This window comes from Carcharhinus amblyrhynchos, chromosome 13 (assembly GCF_965287045.1).
Source record: "Carcharhinus amblyrhynchos chromosome 13, sCarAmb.v2.hapA, whole genome shotgun sequence".
NCBI classification, from domain to species: Eukaryota; Metazoa; Chordata; class Chondrichthyes; order Carcharhiniformes; family Carcharhinidae; genus Carcharhinus; species Carcharhinus amblyrhynchos.
In genome coordinates, this window is record NC_137336.1 from 63,300,957 (window position 1) to 63,323,282 (window position 22,326).

At 44.4% G+C, this 22,326-nt stretch overlaps 1 protein-coding gene across 1 annotated transcript in view; it reads right to left on the reverse strand.

The window, feature by feature from the left end:
* Nucleotides 1–22,326, reverse strand: part of adam19b (ADAM metallopeptidase domain 19b) — a 142,004-nt gene that overhangs the window by 69,522 nt on the left and 50,156 nt on the right. The window lies entirely within an intron of this gene.

Consider the following 22,326-nt stretch of genomic DNA (forward strand, 5'->3'; position numbering starts at 1 on the left):
CAGCCTGCTCAATCTTTTCAGTTAGTTGCCTCTCTCTCATTTTTCGTATCATTGTTGCAAACATTCTCCTCTAACGAAAGGTCATCTAGACTCGAAAAGTTGGCTCTATCCTCTCCCCACAGATGCTGTCAGACCTGCTGAGATTTTCCAGCATTTTCTGATTTGTATTAAATATTTCTTTATGTGATTTGTGTCATGCTTTGTTTTATAATGCTGCTGTGAAGCACCTTGACATGTTTCAACATAGCTATATCGCAACTTGAACAATAGGGGACCAAAGGTAATGGGGAACTGACTGGAAAGTGGAGTTGAGGTTCAGATCAGCCATGATCTTATTTTTTAATTTTTTCATGGGATTTGGGTGCTGCTGGCAAAGCCAGCATTTATTGCCCGTTTCTAATTGCTCTTGAATTGAGTAGCTTGCTGAGCCATTTCAGAGGGCAGTTAGGCGGCTACTAGATTGTTGTAGGTCTGGCATCACACGTATACCACATCAGGTATAGAATCAGAGAAGGCCTACAGTGCCATTCAGCCCATCGAGTCTGTACCGACTCTTTTTGACCGTGCATCTTACCCAGGCCACAACCCCAATTATTTACACTAATCCCCCTAACATACACTTGGGATATTAAGGGGCAATTTGTCATGGCCAACCAACTTAATCCGCAAACCATGGGTGGCATGGTAGCACTGCTGCCTCATGGCGCCAGGGACCCGAGTTCGATTCCTGGCTTGGGTCACTTCCGTGTGGAGTCTGTACATTCTCCCTGTGTCTGCACGAGTTTCCTCTGGGTGCTCCATATTTCCTCCCACAGTCCAGAGATATGCGGATTAGGGGGATGGGCCATGTTAAATTGCCCCTTAGCGCCAGGGTGACTTGCTGGGGTAAATGCATGGGGTTATGGGGATAGGGCCTGGGTGGAATTGTGGTCGGTGCAGACTCAATAGGCTGAATGGCTTCCTTCTAGACTATAGGATTCTATGATTCATGGAATGTGGGAGGAAACTGGAGCACCCGGTGGAAACTCGGGGAGAACATGCAAACAAGGGGAGAACGTGCTAACCCCACATAGTCACCTCAGGCCTGAATTGAACCCCAGTCCCTGGTGCTCTGAGGCAGCGGTGCTAACCACCATGCCACCATGCTGCCCAACCTGCTGGCAAATTTTTTTAGTGAGTCAAATGGGTTTTTACAACAACTGATGATGATAGTTTCATGGTCATTATTACTCATATTCCACACTTATTAATTGGATTTAAACTCCATCAGTTATAGGATTTGAATCCACACCCAAGAATGTTAACTTGGGCCTCTAGATTACCAATTCAGTGACATTACCACTGTACCACCATCTCCCCTTTTATTGGCAGAGCAGGATCGAGGGGCTTACTCCCTCTGCCACTTAGGATCATAGAGGTTTACAGCATGGAAACAGGCCCTTAGGCCCAACTTGTCCATGTTGCTTTTTCTTTTAGGAACCCTAAGCCACTCCCAATTGCCCGCGTTTAGCCCATATCTCTCTATAGCCATCTTATTCATGTAACTGTGTAAACACTTTTTAAAAGACAAAATTGTATCTGCCTCTACTATTACCTCTGGTAGTTTGTTATGTTCTTACGAAATAAACCAAGATTCATGGGTGTTACAAAGACTGCAGTGTCTCATTTCTTCAGAAGTTCCAATTTTGTGCATATGTCCCTCGAGGAAGCAATATTTGAGAAGGAGCAAGGGAAGTCTGTGTTGGTGACAGGAATGAAGTTTTTCACAGCCATTTACTAATAATAGATCATCACTTAGCCACCTCCCAGGCTCATGTAATCATGGTGACTGTTACAGACGACCCCCCCCCCCCCCCACCCACTCTCCTCCCTCCCACCACCCCAACTCTGCAAAAGAAAATCTGCCTTTTCTGGTCAAGTCTAAAACAACAGACTTTTGTTTGTCATCACTGCGCACTCTTGTCAATAGCAACATTGTCCACACTCACACACGAAAAATAAAAATCAGTTTGTGTTGTTGCAATACAGGCAGGGACAGTAAGTCATTCATAAAAATCAAACTGACTATTAATGCAGTGCCCAAAATTCTGCAGTACAACTCTGCAGTTATTGAAGCATTATGACACTGCAGAACTGACTGAGGAATTCAAGTTCAAGGGAGGATGGAGGGGTGATGTGATTGTTCTTTCTGGGGCTTAAAAAAAGAGTCTCGGTAACACAGAACGCGTGCAATTAACATCTGGCATTCGCTAGCAGATGCCCTCGCCACTATTAGATACCTAGGGGGCATTCTGCTACATTCAAGAAGTTATATAAATACAAGTCTGGTTACTGTGTGCATTCATTTCTAGAGGGCTAAAATACAAGAGCAGGAATGTACTGCTAAGGCTGTATAAGGCTCTGGTCAGGCCCCATTTGGAACATTGTGAGCAGTTATGGGCCCCCTACCAAAGAAAGGATGTGCTGGCCTTGGAAAGGGGGTCCAGAGGTGGTGCACAAGAATGAAGGCTTTGTCATATGAGGAGTGGGTCTATAATCAATGGAGTATATAAGAATGAGGTGGGATCTAATTGAAACTTACAGAATACTGAGAGGCCTGGATAGAGTGGACGTGGAGAAGATGTTTCTACTAGTGGGAGAGACTAGAACTCGAGGGCACAACTTCTGAATGAAGGGATTCTCCTTTAAAACTGAGATGGGGAGGAATTTCTTCAGCCAGAGGGTGGTGAATCTGTGGAACTCTTTGCAACTGAGAGCAATGAAGGCCAGGTCATTGAGTGTCTTTAAAACAGAGATAGATAAGTTCTTGATCAATAAGGGGATCATAACGGTTATGGGGAGAAGGCAGAAGAATGGGGGTGGGAATCATATCCGTCATGACTGAATGGTGGAGCAGACCCAGTTAGCTGAATGGCCTAATTCTTCTCCCATATCTTATGGTACATTATTGCCTGTAACTAGGACAGGGCAGGGCATGGCAGTCGATACATTTTGAGAGGAGGAACATAGGCCCATGCTGATGCTGGAAGCCTAGACTCAGTGACTAAACATGAAAGCATTTGTATCCCCTCCCCCTTTGTAAAGGGAAGTGATCAGGCAAGCTGCTTGTAATACAAAGGGAATCTTCAGTGATTCATGTCGAGATCTCTGGGAGAACTTGATTTCTGCTGAGTTGCCTCAGTCCTCAGTGTCCAGAGCTCTAACATTCATGTTGCATACAAATTGTGTCCAGACGAACTCCCAGTCATAAGAGTTATAAGCAATTAAAATTCTCTTTGATCGACTTCCCCTGATCCTGCACATCCTGCTCGGCAACACCAAAAGTTAGACTCAGAGATGAATTTTCAATCCGGGAATAGGATCCTGACATTAGTCCAGGTTCCAACCCTGTTTGCCAGCTCTGCTGATAGATGGTATTTTGAAGGAAGTGACAAATTAGGAGGCACGTTCACACTGTAGGGGTTATTAGAGGCATGGGGCGGCCTGGAAGAGTGTTCTGTTTCTGGAGAACGGCGGAAGGAGTTTAGCCAGCCAGAGAAGGCAAGTGAGGTAGCGCAGGAGATGAGCAGCTGCGGTGTGCTCAGGAAGACACAGGCGTGGTGCTCCAGTGACCTTCTGAGAGCTGGCACAGGAGCTGTCCAGATCTGGAGTCACTGACGGACCAATGAGCAGAGCAGCCAGAGGCCATGTAGTGCTCAGGAACAGTGAGGATGTCTGTGCCCTGCTTTACTCGTGGGCAGCGTTCATACCACAAGCACCAGTGCAGCAGGAACCAATGTGTTGAGCTGCAAGGTGTGGGGAAGGACAGCACCATGTTCTTAAACTTCTCGGTCTTTGTAAGGGTGTAGAGCACAAGTTGCTCGAGAGAAGCGGTTGTTCTGGTGTTGAAATGGCATATCTCACTATACTGATGACAATACGGCAGACGGCCCTTGAAATTGCAAAGTGGCAGTCTGTCAGAAAATGGGCAGGGGCAAGGTGGGTGAACATCCGAGAGTGGGTAAAGATCTGAGAGTGGATGAACATCCGAGAGTGGGCAAAATATTGTTATCCTTTCCATGTGAAGGGGATGGATCTCCAAACTCGTTTCTGTAATCCACGTCAATGCATAAGTAGCGTTGGGCCGCTGCAAGTAGCACTCCTCCTCAATAGCCTCCCTCTGAAATATCCTCCAGAATGGCTGTGTGCCAATGCAGCAACTCCTCTTTGCTTTTTCTGGCATGCTGCTCGGCACCTCACTTTGCCCGACATGCCCGCTGCCAAAATCACCTCCGCCTCGGGATGAAAATTCTGTCCAGTGTACACCTCCCTCGATAAGCTATCCCATCAAACATTCTTCAGTTGATGCAGCATGGTCAGCTACAGAGTTTAAAGGACAAAATTATTTTAAAAATAAACTGAGCAAAATCTTTCCGCTGAGCAGATGGAGGGACTAACACTTGTGTGTTGAAATGGTTTCACAATTGGACAGCTCAAGTCCATTATTGTTAGCGCTAAAAAGAACAAAACCTTATTTTCCCTCTGAGCTACAGTGGAGTAAATTGGCCCAGGATTTCTCTTCCCCATAGAGTCACAGAGGTTTACAGCATGGAAACAGGTCCCTTAGCCCAACTTGTCCAGGCCACCCTTTTTTTAAAAAACACTAAGCTAGTCCCAATTGCCCACATCCTTCTACACCATCTTATCCACATAACTGTCTAAATACTTCTAACAAGACAAAATTGTACCCGTCTCTACTACTGCCTCTGGCAGCTTGTTCCAGATACTCAAAACTCTATGTGAAAATATTGCCTCTCTGGACCCTTTTGTATCTCTCCCCTCTCACCTTAAACCTATGCCCTGTACTTTTAAACTTCCCTATCTTTGGGAAAAGATGTTGACCTTATCTGTGCCCCTCATTATTTTATAGACCTATATAAGATCAGCCCTAAAAGCCTCCTACGCTCCAGGTAAAAAAAGTCCCAGTCTATCCAGCCTCTCCTTTTAACTCAATCCATCAAGTCCTGGAAGCATCCTGGCAAAATCTTTTCTGCACTCTTTCTAGTTTAATAATATCCTTTCTACAAGAGGGTGACCAGATTCTTCCTGATTTTGTTCCAGTATCCCTCCAACTAACAAGTTGATGTGACCGTCTCGAGAACATATCTGCCATTGCTCTTTCACAAGCCAGTTAGAAAAAAGCCATTGAAAGATCAACAAGGCATCTTCACTGCACCACAAGGAGCACAGTGAATGCAGCCTGCAGGCCTTACGCAATTAGCATTCAGATTCATACTGAGCTATGAGTTATTAATCTTTCAGAATGTCTCATAATGTCTGCCATCAAACAATGTTTTGTTCATCTGATCACTGGCAACTAAATTAACTGCAAGTTTATGGTTGAAATGATGTCATTATGGGTCAAATGGTGAAGAATAGTAATGTAATAATCCTATATTCCTAGCACCAGCTCCAACTGGACTTGCTTAGAAATCTGAAAAAAAACAGGATGGAGACATTCTCCTCAACATAAAAGACAGTCATAGAATCCCTACACTGCAGAAAGAGGCTATTTGGCCCATCGAATCTGCACCAACCACAATCCCACCCAGATCCAATCCCCATAACCCCTCGTATTTACCCTGCTAGTCCTCCTGATGCAAAAGGGCAATTTAACATGGTCAATCAACCTAACCCGCACATCTTTGGACATCTGTTCTGGTAGAATCAGGTTCCCACACTTTCTATGTTAGTCGGATTTTCTCTGTGTGTGTTGGTAAATTATGGAATGGAATGACAAGTGTGCTGGAGTAGGCCATTCGGCCCATCAAACCTACAGTGCAGGAGGAAACAGTTCTGCCCATCAACAACAATCTCACTCAGGCCCTATTCCCATAACCCCGCGTATTTACCCTGCCAATCCCCCTGAGAGTAAGGGGCAATCTAGCATGGCCAATCAACCTCACATCCTTGGACTGTGGAAGGAAACGGGAGCACCTGGAGGAAAGTCGTGCAGTCACAGGCTGAATGTGCAAACTCCACACAGACAGTGACCCGATGCTAGAATTGAACCTGGGTCCCTGGCACTGTGAGGCAGCGGTGCAAACCACCACGCCACCCCCAAATAGAGTTTGAAGCCACAATGGGTGACTCAGTTCATTAAAATAGGTGGGCTGAGTGTTGCAAACCCAAAAGTTCGCAGCTTTAATTTCCCCCCTCAGATGGTGGCACAGTGGTTAGAACTTTCATGTGCACAAGTTATGCAAAGCCCCAGAATGTATTTGGCATCATTGTAGATGCGGCATTTTGTTTATATGAAGATTTGAACCAGCAGATTGCCCAGCTTACAAAATTCAAACTGACTATTGTCAGGGGGCTCAAGTTGCAATATTCACTAGTTGGGTCTCCATTTGTCATCAGCATTTACAAATGTGCAGGGTGGACCAATTAATAAAGCAAATCCTTGAGTGGCCTCAGCTTGGAATTTGTAATGTCACTACGTCATGTAATTTAATGCTGCTCTTTTTTTTAGAAGGGGAAAGATAAGCGCTTAGTAATGTCGAGGAGAATGAAGTCTTGATTGCTTCAAGCTGTACTGTACTGTACTGTACAGCCTTCAAAACATCTCATCCTTTCAGTCTGCAACACTCCAATCAGGAACTCGCTTATTTTATCACCTTCAGCAACTCTTCTTTAGCAGTCGCTGCCTAATTGAAACAATCCTGAGCAGCTTTAATTCTTTTCGGTTAACATGGCTGAAGGTTGAATCGATATGACTGAATACTAAAGTCTACTAAAACAAATAGTATATACAAATAGATTGACTGTAAAAGTTACATTTTAAACAAAGCCTAATTCACAGAACTCCTACATTGCAGAAGGAGGCTGTTTGGCCTTCGAGCCTGCACCAACCCAGGCCCTATCCCCGTAACCTCATATTTACCCTGCTAGTCCCCCTGATATTAAGGGGCAATTTAGCATGGCCAATCAGCCTAACCCACACATCTTTGGCCTGTGGGAGGAAACCAGACCACCTGGAGGAAACCCACACAGACACGCGGAGAACGTGCAAACTCCACACAGACAGTGAGCCGAGGCTGGAATTAAACTGAGGTCCCTGGTGCCAAGGGGCAGCAGTGCTAACCACTGTGTCATCATGCCGCCAAGATTATTTGGCTCATCCATCCTGTACCAACAACAATCTTACCCATGTCTTATCCCAGTTATTGGCTTCAATAGACCCAAGGATGGGCCTGATGCCTTGCTCCCTCCTGTAGAATTTCATACAGGTCGGGTGTGGATAGATAGTGAATTGATATTGGTCATCAGCCTTCAAACCCACTGATGGGGAAGTGCAAAATCCGACCACATACCAACTAGTGCTCATTATATCCTTCCAAAACTCCATGTATTGACTCTGCTAATCTATCTGACACTAAGGGACAATTGAGCATGGCCAATCAAGCTAACTTGCACATTTGTGGATGGTGGGAGAAAACCGGAGCATCTGGAGGAAACCCACGCAGACACAGGAAACAGACAGTTACCTGAGGCTGGCGCTGTGAGGCAGCAGTGATAACCACTGTGCCACCTCCTTCTGCACCTGTATCACTGTTCTTTCACTGTGAGTGGGACAAATTCCTGGAACCCCCCTGCCCCCTCCCCAACAGCACTGGGTGGATATACCTACACCAGATGGACTGCAGTGATTCAAGAGAGCAGCTCAGCACCACTTTCTTGAAGGCAATTAGGGGTGGAGAATAAATGCTGATCTAGCCAGTGCCACTCATTTTTTTTAAAAAAATTATCACTGTGGCTGACTCCACAGATTACTTGACTGACCTGCAGCGGAAAGCTGCCTGATGTTGAGACTAGTCAGGCGCAGGAAGATGCGCACAACTCAACCGTGTACTCTAAATGGTCAGCGTTCTTGATCAAAACCAATTCCCTGAATCCTCTTCATGCACTTACACATACTGAGAAGTGTCATGATTCAAAGATAATGCAACCAGAACATGGCAGGATGTGGTCTCATGCTTCGTCCCATAGTGAGGTCTCACCCTTCCCCAGTGGGGTTTCTGGCACTCAGCTGAACGCCGCTGTCAAAATGGAAACAACCGGAGGAGAGGCAGACTGAGCAGGTAATCGACCTGATGAGTTTCCCTCCCTCGCCTTCCCAGCTCAGTTAGCCAATACCTTTGTGGATTGCAACTTAGAACGTCCCAGCCCAGCAGTCTTCTGCCTTGAGCCTGCTTTCAGATTCTCTGTTGATGATCATGAAAACGGTTTCATTGAAAGTTTATGACATGCAGCAAAATTAAACAAGCAGCTATTGCCTCCTAAATCCATTTAGGAAGGTCAGCTAGAGCAGTTCTTCATGTTGTCCAGCTGACGTATTGCTGGACGTTGATTATTAGAAGAATGTCTCAAACTTAACTCAAAATTCTCAAACTCAAAGAGGTTGGAGAAACTTGGGTTTGTTCTCACTGGAACGACAGAGGTCGAAGGGTGACCTGACAGAAGTCTACAAGATTATGAGGGGCATGGACAAAGTGGACAGACTGGACAGTTAGCTGCTTTTTCCCCAAGGTGGAAGAATCAATTACTAGATGGCATAGGTTTATGATGCAAGGGGCATGGTTTGAAGGTTACGAGCCAAGATTTTTACAAAGAGTGGTGGGTGCCTGGAACTGGCTGCCAGGGGAGGTAGTGGAAGCAGATACGATAGTGACTTTAAAGGGCATCTTGACAAGTACATCAATAGGATGGGAATAGAGGGATATGCTTCCCAGAAGGGTAGGCATTTTTAATTCAGTTAGGTGGCATGGTTGGTGCAGGCTTGGAGAGCTAAAGGACATGTTCCTGTAATTCTCTTTGTTCTTATGCACTCAGCACACTGGCAAAATGGTTAGCACTGCTATCTCACAGCGCCAGGGATCTGGGTTCGATTCCCATTTTGGGTCGCTATCTGTGTGGAGTTTGCACATTCTTCACTTGTCTGCATGGGTTTCCTCTGGGTGCTCCGGTTTCCTCCCACAGTCCAAAGATGTGCGGGCTAAGTGGGTTGACTATGCTAAATTGCTCCTTAGTGTCAGGGAACTAGCTATGGTAAATGCATGGAGTTATCGGGATAGGGCCTGGATTGTTTTGTGGTTGGTGTGAACTCAATGGGCTGAATGGCCACCTTCTGTAGGATTCTATACTCAGAACAGAAGGGTAGTGGGCTTGCAAAGAAGGTTGCCCCTTCCCCTGCCTGGCATGAGCTTCATCCTGGCAGGTCAGGTTGAGGCCCTTAAATGGCCTGTTTATGGCCAGTTATTGGCTTCAATTGACCCAAGGATGGGCCTGATGCCTCTGCTCCCTCCTGTAGAATTTCATACAGGTCGGGTGCGGATAGATAGTGAATTGATATTGGTCATCAGCCTTCAAACCCACCCAGTGCAAAATCCGGCCACATGCCAACTAGAGCTCATTATATCATTCCAAGAACCAGAATTCCTTCTGTAAGCCTCTCCACCTCTTGCCTCCTTTAAGTGTACATCTTTCACCAAACTTTTGGTCATGTATCCTATAACTCATTCCGAGGCTCAGTATTAAATTGTGTTTGATAACCCTCCTCTGAAGTGCCTTGGGACATGTGACTATGTTAAAAGGTGCTAAGTTCCTGTTACATTGACAGCTCATGCCATATCAGCAGACTATTAACTTACAGTTAGATAGCACCTTTAGCATTCAAAGAGAGATGGATGATGAGGATTTTGAGAGTAAGGGGCAAATGTAGGAATGGAATCTAATGATAGACTTTGTGTTTAGAAGGTAAAGGTCAGGAGATAAGCAAGGAGGACAATAGGGAAGACATGCCTGGAGGTGCCAGAGGCAAGGAGAGGTTGAGAAAGATGATGGGAGGATAATGCACCATAGTGACAGAGGATAGAGTTGATGCCTTTGATGAAAAGGCTTTTGCTATTGTCAGCATGGTGGAGGGCATCCAAACAAGGATCAGTTTTGAGGTGTCCAGATTACCAACCACCTGTCCTGGACCCTCCACACTATAGTTAAGAAAGCCCACCAGTGTCTTTACTTTCTCAGGAGGCTAAAAAATTTGGCACGTCCACTATAACTCTCATTAATTTCTACAGATGCACCATAGAAAACATCTCTTCCAGTTGTGTCACAGCTTGCTATGGCTCCTTCTCTGATCAAGCCCACAAGAAACTACAAAGGGTTGTGAATGTATCCCAGTCCATCACACAAACCAGTCTCTCATCCACTGACTCCATTTATACTTCCTGCTGCCTTGAGAAAGGAGTTACCGTAATCAAACACCCTGGACATACTCTGTTCCACCTTTTTCCATCCGGAAAAAGATACAAAAGTCTGAGACTACGTGCCAACCAACTGAAGAACAGCTTCTTCCCTGCGGCATCAGACTTTTGAATGGACCAATCTTATATTAAGTTGATCTTTCTCTACACTCTAGCTTTGTCTGTAACACTACATTCTCTTCATTTCTTCTTCTTTATGTACTCAATGAACGGTATGTTTTGTCTGTATAGTATGCAAGAAACAATATTTTTTACTGTATACAAATACATGTGATAATAAATCAAACCAAAAAGGAACAATGAGACAGTTGAGCAGAGATGGAAACAATGGCAGGTATGAGAATCTGAAGAGGGAATTAGAAATGGGTGGTAGTTAATTCAACTTCTCTCCATTGCAAGGAAGGAATACTTCGAAACATCAGTCTACTCTGACACATTAAGAGGAAGTGCTTCCTCTCCAACATCAGTCACTTGCTGTCAAACAAGTCAATGATGAGCGTGCCCGTCAATGATCTGTAACAAAGGAACTTGATTACTCATTCTGTCATTTGTCACAATTTAGTCATAGCACCAGAGCAAGAAATGTACGAGATGGGACATGATTTACTGTAAATGAACTATCCTTAGATTTCCTACTGCAGTCTGCTTAAGAACTAGATTAAATTGGCAGCTGAACAAAAAGGAGATATTTGAACAGAGTGGCCAGTGCCTATATGCAGGATAAACAATAACAAAACATTTGAGTTTTGAAATTTCTATGCAACTGTTCACCTCTTCAATTACTTCTCAATGAGAACAATCAGATCCTGACATGAACCAACAAAATATTTCATAATTTTAAAAACCTTCATTAGATCTTCTGTTTATACGTAAGGCATTGGAGCAACAGGAGACCATAGAGTTTGTCAAACCTAATCCACCATTCTATATGATCAGGGCTGATCTTCTGCCTCAACTCCACTTCCCTGCCCTCTCCCCATATCCCTTGATTCCACAAGACACCAAACATCTGTGTCTCAGCCTTAAATGTATTCAATGATGGAACAGCCAGAACCCTCTGGAGTAGCAAATTCTCCTCATTGCAGTCCCAAATAATGGTTCCCTTATCCTGAAACTGTGCCCTTGTTAGTATGCTGGTATGTCAAGCTGTTGCATAACTGGTCTTTGGGACAGCTCTCCCAATTTTAGCACATTCCCCAGGCATCAGTAAGGCGGACTTTGTAGGGTTGGGAGAGCTGGATGTACTGTTTTCGCTTCTGGTGCCTAAATCAATGTTGGGTGATCCATTTGGTTTCAGTCCTTTTTTTGTAGGCGTTGTAGCAGTTTTGATACAACTGAGTAGCTTGCTAGGGTGTTTCAGAGGCACTCTAATTGCTATGGGTCACCCTTAGGCCAGACCAGGTAAGGAAGGCAGATTTCCTGCTTTAAAAAACATTAGTAGGACAGTACTGTGGCACAGTGGTTAGCACTGCTGCCTCACAGCACCAGGAACCCAGGTTCAATTCCTGGCTTGGATCACTGTCTGTACTGGGTCTTCAAGTTCTCCCTGCGTCCGCGTGGGTTTCCTCCGGGTACTCCGGTTTCCTCCCACACTCCAAAAAACGTGCTGGTTAGGTGGATTGGCCATGGTAAATTCTCCCTCAGTGTACCCAAATAGGCATACTAGGTGATTCAGGGATTTTCACAGTAATTTCATTGCAGTGTTAATGTAAGCCTACTTGTAACACTAATAAATAAACTTAAACTTGGTGAAACAGATGAAGTTTTACAACAATCAGCGATGGTTTCATGGTCTCTGTTTTAAACATTAGCTTTTAATTCCAGATTTATTAACTGAATTTAAATTCCATCACATGCCGTGGTGGGATTGGAACCCATGTCGCCCAGAGTATTAGCCTTGACATAACATATTATAAAATTCAATTGTTATAATTATCATTTCCCAGCAGATCTTCTTTTATGAGATTACTAATTAACCCTGCCACACGGCACAATTCTGCATCTAAAATCATGTCATCCCTAATTAGTTTCAGCGAACATTTAAAAAATACTTTAAGTGCTGTGACCTACAGGGCTTTGAGAGATGGAAAGCAGGATTAGGCTGGATAGCTCTTTTCTGGCTAACACAGACACAATGGGCTGAATGGTCTCCTTGTGTGCTGTTAATCTTCTGTAGTTCAATGCCTTGGACAAATGTGGTGATGCGACCACTGACCAATGAGCCACAGCCAACAGCAGGCTTGAATTGGAGCTCTTTTAAGGCACCAAACAAGTAAACGAACTCAAATTAACTGAGGGACAAATTAAAAGGGACAGCCCCCCAAAAAGGAAGGGGGGGACAGCCCAAACAAAAAAAACAAAGTCAAAAAGAAACTTTAAAATATTAAATCAAAATGTGATTGTCGGGGTCCATAATGCATCCCAGCCCGTGGTGCCCAGCGGGTGCGGAAGGCGTCAACTGCGCCCGTGGACACCGCATGCTCCCTCTCCAGGGACACCTGGCCGCGAATGTAGCCGCGGTAGAGGGGCAGACAGTCGGGATGGACGACCCCGTCGATCGCCCGCTGCCTGGACCTATTGATGGCGCGTCTCGCTAGACCCAGGAGCAGGTTCACGAGGAAGCTGCCATCCTGACCCGCTCCTCTCCACACCAGGTTTTTTATTAAGGGGTGGCACAGTGGTTAGCTGTTTCACAGTGCCAGGGATGCAGGTTCAATTCCAGGCACGGGTCACCGTGTGGAGTTTGCATGTTCAGCCTGTGTCTGATTGTTGTCGACAGGCCGAATGGTCTCCTCTGCACGGTAGGCTTGATGGGCCAAATGGCCTCCTTCAGCACACTAGGCATTCTATTCTATGATTTACCAACGCACACAGGAGGAAATCTGACTAACACAGAAAGTGTGGGAACTTGATCCCGCCGGAACAGAGAGCAGCAGCAGCAGCTGCAACGCATTTTACTGAATGACAGAATTCTCATGTAAGTGTTCAAGAAGAGAAAGGCAGAAGAACACTGATCCAGGCTTTGAGAATCGGAGAACGTACAGGACAAAAAAAGGGCATTCATCATAATCAGTCTATGTCGTTATATACTCCACTCAAACTCCTCTCACGCTCTTCATTTCCTCTCAAGGATGCATCAAACTTTCCTTAAATGCGGCAATCCATTTCAACCATGAATTCTACTTCATCATTAGGTAAGCTTTTGCCCTTGGATTGGGACCCAACATCATGGTCAAATGTGCCATAGGGTGGCAGGGTGGCCCAGTGGTTAGCACTGCTGCCTCATAGCATCAGGGACCTGGGTTTCATTCCCGGCTTGGGTCACTGTCTGTGTAGAATCTGCACATTCTCCCTGTGTCTGCTTGGGTTTCCTCTGGGAGCTCCGATTTCCTCCCACATCCAAAGATGTGTGGGTTAGGTTGATTGGCCATGCCAAATTGCCTTAGTGTCAGAGGGACTAGCTAGGGTAAATGTATGGAGTTATGGGGATAGGGCCTGGGTGCGATTGTGGCTGCTGCAGACTCGATGGGCTGAACGGCCTTCCTCTGTTCTGTAGAATTCTATGAAATGGGAGGGGGGGAAGGAGCGTGTAGTTCCAACTCAGCACTGTGTAGGGAACAGTCACCTGACATAAACTGGCCAATGTGTGGAAAATCAGTGTTCAGGGGGCACACTTGCCATCCAATTAAGGGTGGCATGCAGACCAGCTCTCAAGTCTGGCAGGTTGATAAGAGACTCCCTCCATCACAGCCCTGAAGAAGCAGTAAGCTGCTATTTCAGATAAGTGAGGGAGAGGGTGCCTCTACTTTACATCTGTAAATAATGTGGCCTCAGCATGCAGGCCACCATTCTGGAGGGTGGCCTGTGGTTGCAGCTGAAGGTAGCCAGGGCTCAAAGCCTGCGTGGATCACTGATTACCGTACCCCCCCGCCCCCTCCAAAATTCACCCAATCTGTCACTGGGGAGGCTGCTTCCAGACAGGTGATCTAGTCCTCGATGTCCTGAAAATTCCAGTCAGCCTCTGATAGTAGGCCTCAATAAATTTTTAATTTGCTAATCCGCGCATGTGGGCAGGTAGCCCTGATGTCTCTATCCAACTTCTGGGAAGATTGCCCAGGATGTGCTGGCAAACTGGCATGTTCTGGGCAATCATTCAGGTGAAGAATCTCAGCACCCACCCACACAGGGCCAAAAAATCCTGCCTACTTTCTGCCTAAGGAATTTCCTAATAAACCCTGTGTTTGATCTGACGGTGCTGGTTTTTTATTGATAGCCTACTGTTTTGGACTCACTCCAAAGTGGAAATATTTTCATTCTGTCCACACAGGGCACTGCTGCCTCACAGCGCCTGTTGAAAGCCAATCCTCATTTTTTAGGCGTCTATCAGGTCTCCTTGTAGTCTTTATATTTTCCAGAGGAAAGAGCTCCATCCTGCTCCAATCTTTCCTGATAGCTACACCCTCTCAATTCTGCCAACATCCTTGTAAATCTTTTCTGGGCTTTCGCCAATGCCTGTATGTCCTTCTTGTAGGCCAGAACTGTGCATAATACTGAGTGTGATCTAACCATAATTCTTTATAAACTTACCTTTATCTCCCTCCTTTTGTACACTCTTCTTTTAGAAATAAACCTTATTCTTTGAGGAGACCAATGTGAGGGAATAAAATACTTCTTTACGCATCCATGTAGCCAAACCTTTATACTATGTCAAATAGGAACTTGGGAAATGTGGCTTTCCTGTTGCTGTCTCTGGTTTATATCCACCAGTGTCCGGGATGTTTTGTTTAACCTCAACAATTCAGTTCTGGGCTTAGAATTGATTCTACAAGGTCAGCAGGTTTATCTTTGAGGCTTCCAGCCCTCAGTATATGCAACAGGCATGCAGCATATCTACACTGGTGCCTTGTTTGACAGCTCAATGAGTGCCACTTGAATCGCTTGCACTGTTCATATTGGTGCTAGACAGAGCTCAGGGGTGAATCTGACTATGATGGCCACTGCGTAGAATAGTCTTCCAATGGTACAAACGTTTAAAAGTGAAGAAGGGTCTATTGGGTGAAGTGTCGCAGTGAAGCCAGTGACCATGGGACACAGTTATTAAAGCAGCTCCATTGGTGTTAGTACGTTCAAGCCTTCACTGCACAGTACAAACAACTTCTTGAGAAACAGAATGCTCATGTAACACACAGGTAACTTTTTATGGTCAATACTGGAATTACCTGGTGGTCTCTTTTGAAATGCGTGTTTTTTAAATTCATTTGTGGGACATGGACATCGCTGGCTGACCAGCCTTAGTTGCCCAAAGGTAGTTGAGAGTCAACCACATTGCTGTGGCTCTGGAGTCGCATGTAGGCCAGACCAGGTAAGGACAGCAGATTTCCTTCCCTAAAGGACATGAGTAAACCAGATAGGTTTTTCCGATAATCAACAATGGTTTCATGGTCATCAGCAGATGCTTAATTCCAGATTTTTTTTATTGAATTCAAATTCCACCATCTACCGTGACCGGATTCAAACGTAGGACCCCTGAACGTTCGCCGAGTTTCTGGATTAATAGTCTAGTGATAATATCACGAGGTCATCGCCTCCCCTGCATGGTGCTTTAGGCATGCCATTGGTATGTTGTCACGTTTGTTTTTTCCCCCTCAGTGGATCTGTCACTTAAGTTTTTTAAGTTTATTTATTAGTGTCACAAGTGGGCTTACACTGCATTGAAGTTACCGTGAAACTCCCCTAGTTACCACAGTCAGACAACGCCTGATCAGGTACACCGAGGGAGAATTTAGCATGGCCAATGCACCTAACCAGCATGTCTTTCGGACTGTGGGAGCAAACTGGAGCACCTGGAGGAAACCCACGCAGACACTGGGAGAACATGCAGACTCCACACAGACAGTGACCAAAGCTGGACTTGAACACAGGTCCCCGGCACTGTGAGATCCATTGTAACCACAGCACAATTTGTTTTCAGAAGTCAGCAGCTTTTACCTCCCTGTCTTGCTTGAAAATAGAGTAGGTCAGTGGAATCAGCAACCATGTTAGCTCCCACCCCCTCTGACTATAACTAACCCTACTCTCACTCACTTTCTCTTCCCCTCTCACTCCCAGATCTCCCATGACCTGAGGATCACTCGGATCTGCCAACTTTTAAATGACAAATTAGGAATTGTTTTACTCAATAGCATATGGCCAAGTTCCTCCGTAGCAATTTCTAAATATCCACAGTTTACAAAGACTCTCTTGCAAAGCTGATACCCCTCGTGTGTGGGCACATTTTTATAACCATGTTTATAGTCAAACAGACTATAATCTCAGTGATGTCAAATACAATCACTTAAAGTCCAAACATGCTGCTTCCTCAGAGCGAGCCATAATGTTTACAACTCATTTATCATTTGAAATTAAGAAAGGCAAAGAATCGAAGAGGCCTTTCAGCCGATTAAAGCTCATCTGCCTAACATTCAGCTCTGTAAATTCATCCCTGCTGCTGACGGTGACATGGATGTGATTCATTTTGCAACACATTCATCATCTCCACTTCTCATTAGCTGCTGTCCAAGTTAGGATAAGACAAAACTTGAGCTGAGGTGGGGCTCCTTAAACGCAGCAAGCGTGATTTACACAATGCACATCATCAGGCCAAGGCCTAACTTTATCAGTCTGATAGCTGGATTTGATCTTTGAGGTCTACGGAAAATGGAGCAGCAGCCCTTCTGTGTATATATTAGCCTGACAGTCTGTTTATGGAACTGCCTGCATGAGCCTGTAACAAGCCAGAATATGTAAGCTGAGGTAATGCCATTTTGTGACAATTTTAGGCACAGATAGAAAATAAGTACATTAAATTGTAGGCTCCTTAAATTCTCTTAAACAGGCTATTCAACTTGAACAATGAACATAGGTCTACTAATTTACATGCTTCATGCAAAGTTACTGATCAGGAAATGTTTCTTTCACCCTCACAAAACAGTGGAATTTAGAATTGACTCCTCAGGAGTTAACTGAGTCAGAGTCAATTGAAGCCATTAATCTCGGGGTATAAGTTAATGCTAACTATTTAGCCTTGGCACGGTCTTCTTGCACCTCATGCTGAGAAAGGTCTCCAGGAGCTTTGATCTTTTCTGCAATACATATAATTAAAAAAAAACAAATGGAATGTTGACCTTTATGCCAAGTGAGCTGGAATACAAATGACTACATTATATAAAACTCTGGTCAAACACTGGTGGGAAAACTGGTACTCAGTCCTGGACACTGCATCTCAAAGTATTAGGAGAATTTTACCATTTACACAAATCTAGGACCTCTGACTACTACAGAGGGCAATGCTTTTATCTACTAGTCATAGAGGGAGTTACAGTTCATGTTTTTCAGACCACACCTGGAAACTGGGTGAACTGATACCTTATTGGGATCAGAGCCTGAATTTTTCCATGACTGTATCCCAAAGAGCAGAAATTCCAAGTTTATCCCATTTTCTTTAAATGAGAACTCAAATTCTCGACATTCATCTGACACTCTTCCAATTTTTGTTGGATAAGTGTATCAAAGTATTGGAACTGTATCGAAGGTTGACATAAAGATCAGCTATTATCTAACAGAATGATGGAGTAGGCCCAAAGGCCTCTATGCTTTTTTTTATTTAGAAGAGGGTGATTCATTAGCAGTAGTGTAAAAGGTTTTGTGTAGCATGGTTTTCTGATGAGGAAGAGCAAAAATATAACAGATTTTACATAGTGGCAAGATCTCCAAGCTCTGTTGTTTGCCATCTAACTATTCAACACCTTGTCAGAACAAAGGGTGTTAAACTTCAGCATGATAATCAGCGGACAGTAACTTGTCCCCATGTAGTAATGTGCTCCTGGGTCCCTCAGTGGGGTTACAAAGAATGATTGGAACTTGCAGTGATGGCAAGGAGTGAGTGAGGCTGACCACTGTTGAAAGGGACATCAAGCGGTGAAGTTTGACTAACGTGCTAGAGTTCTTCGAAGACATAGCAAGCAAAGTGAATAATGGGGATCCAATAGATGTTGTATATCTGGACTTCCAGAAGGCATTTGAAAAGGTGTGCAGGAAAGATTAATACAAAAGGTAAGAGCACATAGGGTTAGGAGTAATTTATTAGTTTGGATAGAGGACTAACTGATAGAAAGCAGAGAGTTGGGATAAGTGGATACTTTTCTGGTTAGCAAGATGCAATTAGTGGTGTGCCACAGAGTTCAGTCCTCGGGCCCCAACTATTTACAATGTCTTGGATGCAGGGACAGAAGGTACTATAGCCAATTTACAGATGATGTTAAAATTGGTGGGATAGTAAGTTGCAATAAAGAAATAGGTAATTTAAAAATGGATATAGATAGGTTAGACAAATGGGCTAAAATTTTGCAGATGGAGTTTAACAGGGATAAGTGTGAGGTTATCCGTTTTGGTTAGAAAAACAGGAAGACAACTTACTATCTAAATGGAGATAGACTTCAGAATGCTTTGGTGCAGAGGGATCTGGGTGTCCTCATGCATGAATCGCAAAAAACTATTATGCAGGTGCAGCAGGTAATAAGAAAAGCAAATGAACTTTTGGCATTTAGTGCCAAAAGAATAGAGTATAAATTTAGGGAACTGTTGCTGCAACCGTATAAAGCATTAATGAGAATGCGCCTGGAGTGTTGTGTACAGTTTTTGTCCCCTTACTTGAGGAGGGATGTAATTGCATTGGAGGAAGTTCAGAGAAGGTTCACTAGATTGATTCCAGAGATGAGTGGTTTGTCTTATGGAGAGAGATTGAACAGTTTAGACCTACACTTTCTAGAGTTTAGAAGAATGCAAAGAGATCTAATTCAGGTACTTAAGATGATACAGGGGATTGACAAAATAGACGTAGAGTGGATGTTTTCTCTTGTGGGCTAATCTAGGGGGCATAGTTGTAGGTTAAGGGGGAGCAGATTTAAAACAGAGATGAGGAGAAATTACTTCTCTCCAGGGGTTGTCAATCTGTGGTAGTCACTACCTCAGAGTGCGGTTGATACCAGGACATTGAGTAAGTTTAAGGGGGAGGCAGGCAAATTTTTAATTAGTAATAGTTTGAAGGGTTATGGAGAACAGGCAGGAAGGTGGAGTTGAAGATGAGACAAGGTCAGCCATGATTATATTGAATGGTGGAGCAGGCTCAAGGGGCTGAAATGGCAACTCCTGCTCCTAATTCTTATGTTTTTATGAAATGATCTGTCTTATCAAAACAATCCTGAGAAATGGAAGCCAGAAATAAAATATGGACTAATTTGAAGCTGTTCCTTCCTAATCTCAGAAATGTCTTACAAGACACACAATCTGCAGGCAACTGAGATTTACTGTGCATCGGATGTAAGTAGGAGAATCAGAATTCCCGGCAGGAATCCAGATTAGCTGTCATCAATGTGTGAGGCAACTACTGCACACATTTGTTGAAACAGCAGTCAATATTGGACTTCCTCCTTCACTTTTAAAAATGCATCACTTCCCAAAACAGGCTCAGGGCAATATCAGTTACCAAATGTCCAAAACTTGAACTTGAAGTTATTGATAATATCCAGATTCTATACTAGAAGATAAGCAGAAGGATCTTTCATGACTGTTCTAATCTAATTAGTCTTTCTAGGAAATTTCAATTACAAGGTGAGAGGGGAAAATTTAAGGGAGGTGTGTGAGGGAGGTTTTTCACGCAGAGAGCGGTAGGTGCCTGGAACATGCTGCCAGAGGAGGTGGTGGAAGCAGGCACATTAGCAACATTTCAGAGGCATCTGGATGGTTACATGAACAAGGAGGGAATAGAGGAATACAGACCAAATAAGGGCAGAAGGTTTTTATAGTTTAGTTAGGGCATCATGATAGGCATGGGCTTGGAGGGCCGAAGGGCCTGTTCCTGACTGTACTTTTTTTTGTTCTTTTTCCTTTGTAAACTTCATAATGGGAGCACCATCAGCATAGTGGATTCACAGTTCAAGGGTCTTCTCAGGGTAACAACACTTGGACATTCTATCCTGGCCTTGCCAACATGATGTAGAGATGTCAACATCCAGGGGACAAATACAATAAACACTTTAACTGCAGAGTCAAAATCAGCTTTTGCCAAGTTAGCTCATTGCAGTCAGGGTTATGGTGCAGCTTGCAAATTGTCATCTAGCCTAGAGGCTGCAAGAATGACACAGGGGACTGGATTTTACCAGCCCTCTGGGGCTACTCAGTGTGGCAGGGATCTGTAAAATGGTGAGGGGGTAGTGTGCCAGCCCATCTTCCAGTGGCCATGCCATCTTGTAACAGAGAAAGTGGTGGGCTGCTTGTCCACCTAGAAACAAACTGAACCTCTTTAGTAACCAACTCAGGACTTCTTTTTCCATAAGACCACACAATTTAAGATTAGGGAGTAGGAGATTCGGCTGCTTGAGCCTGCTCTGCCATTCAATAAGATCCTGGCTACTCCAATTTTAACTTCAACTCCACTTTTCTTCTTTCTCCCTATATTCTTTGGCTCCCTTGTCAAGCATCAGTCCATCTAACTCAGTCTTAAAAACATCCAATGACCCTGCCTCCACTGCTCTCTGAGAAAGAGATTTCCACAAGCTAACAAGAAACAAATTCTTCTCATCACTGTCTTAAACGTTGGACCCCCTTATTTTTAAACTGTGCCCCCTATTTCAGGTCTCTCCCACGAGGGGGAACATTCCTTCAGCATCCACACTATCAAGTCACTTCAGGATCTTTACTGTTTCAATAAGGTCACCTCCTTCTTCTAAACTCCAATGGACACATTGGCATTTTGGGGAGACCCTCTGCCATACAGACAGATTACTATTTGAACCCTGATGGCCTCCCAGTCAGGGAGGGGGGGCACCCTATTCTGACACTCTTTGGTCCATAGAGGGGTCCACCAGCAGCAATGGTTGCCCCCATGGCAATAGTGCTGCCTACGCTCATCAACAGCTCCCTTCCTCTACTCCAGAGACTGCCTACTGGCACAGTGGCCTCTTACCTGGTTTGTAGGGCACCATGTTTAAGTACACTGAGCCCTCTTCTTCCAAGTGTCATCCCAGAAACACTGTTGACCTCAATCAATATATGGTCAGCTCTGAAGAAGCCATTTAATTTCAAACTTCAGCCCAGGATTCCTGTTCATAGTCACGACATGCTTGGCCACTAACGGAAAAGTATACATAGTAGGCCAATAAATCATCCGTCTGCGAGCCCACCAGTATTCGATGGTTGGATTCGCAGGTGGTCACTTGAGTGAGGTGCTGTAGAGCAGCTGACCGTAGTGGCACTGCGCCTCAGCAAGAGATACCACCTGCAGCCGGAGTGGGAATGGTGTCGAGTAACCAATCCTTCAAACCATGACGAATCAGGATACATCTCCTGGGAGAAACACACCATACAGAAGCACCACATTAAATGCTCTTTAAAGCATGATATGCGGTACTTAAGAGTCAATGTTTTCCCTAAAACTATGCTGACTACTTTCTGCCTCTGCTAATCATTAGCACAAGTGACCTCTCACAGAAAAGAAAAAAATCACAAATTTCCTACGTCAAGGGAATTGCTGTCTGCATACTGAAATTTCAAGAAACAAAAGAGTTTGCATTTCTAGAGCACCTTTCACAATGTTAGGATCTCTAGGAGCACTTTACAACCAATGAAATACCTATCTAAAGGCTAGTCATCGGTGCAGTTCAGGAAACATGGCAACCAATTTGTACCAATTTGCAAGTCCCATAGCCCAAATAAGACAAATCTGTTTTTTAATGATGTCGGTTGAGGGATGAATATCAGATAGATACCAGACTGAACTCCCCTGCTCTTCCTTTGCAGTGTCTTAGGATCTCTAATGTCTGCCGGAGAGGGTCTACGTTTAATCTCTCATTTGAAGGACAGCACCTCCAATATTGCTGCACTCCCTCAGTATTGCACAGGGTAACTGAAAAATGCCAGTTTTCCGATCATCAGGAGGTAGCTCACTAGTTTGCAGAGATCATAGGCAGGACTTTCCAGCCGCTCT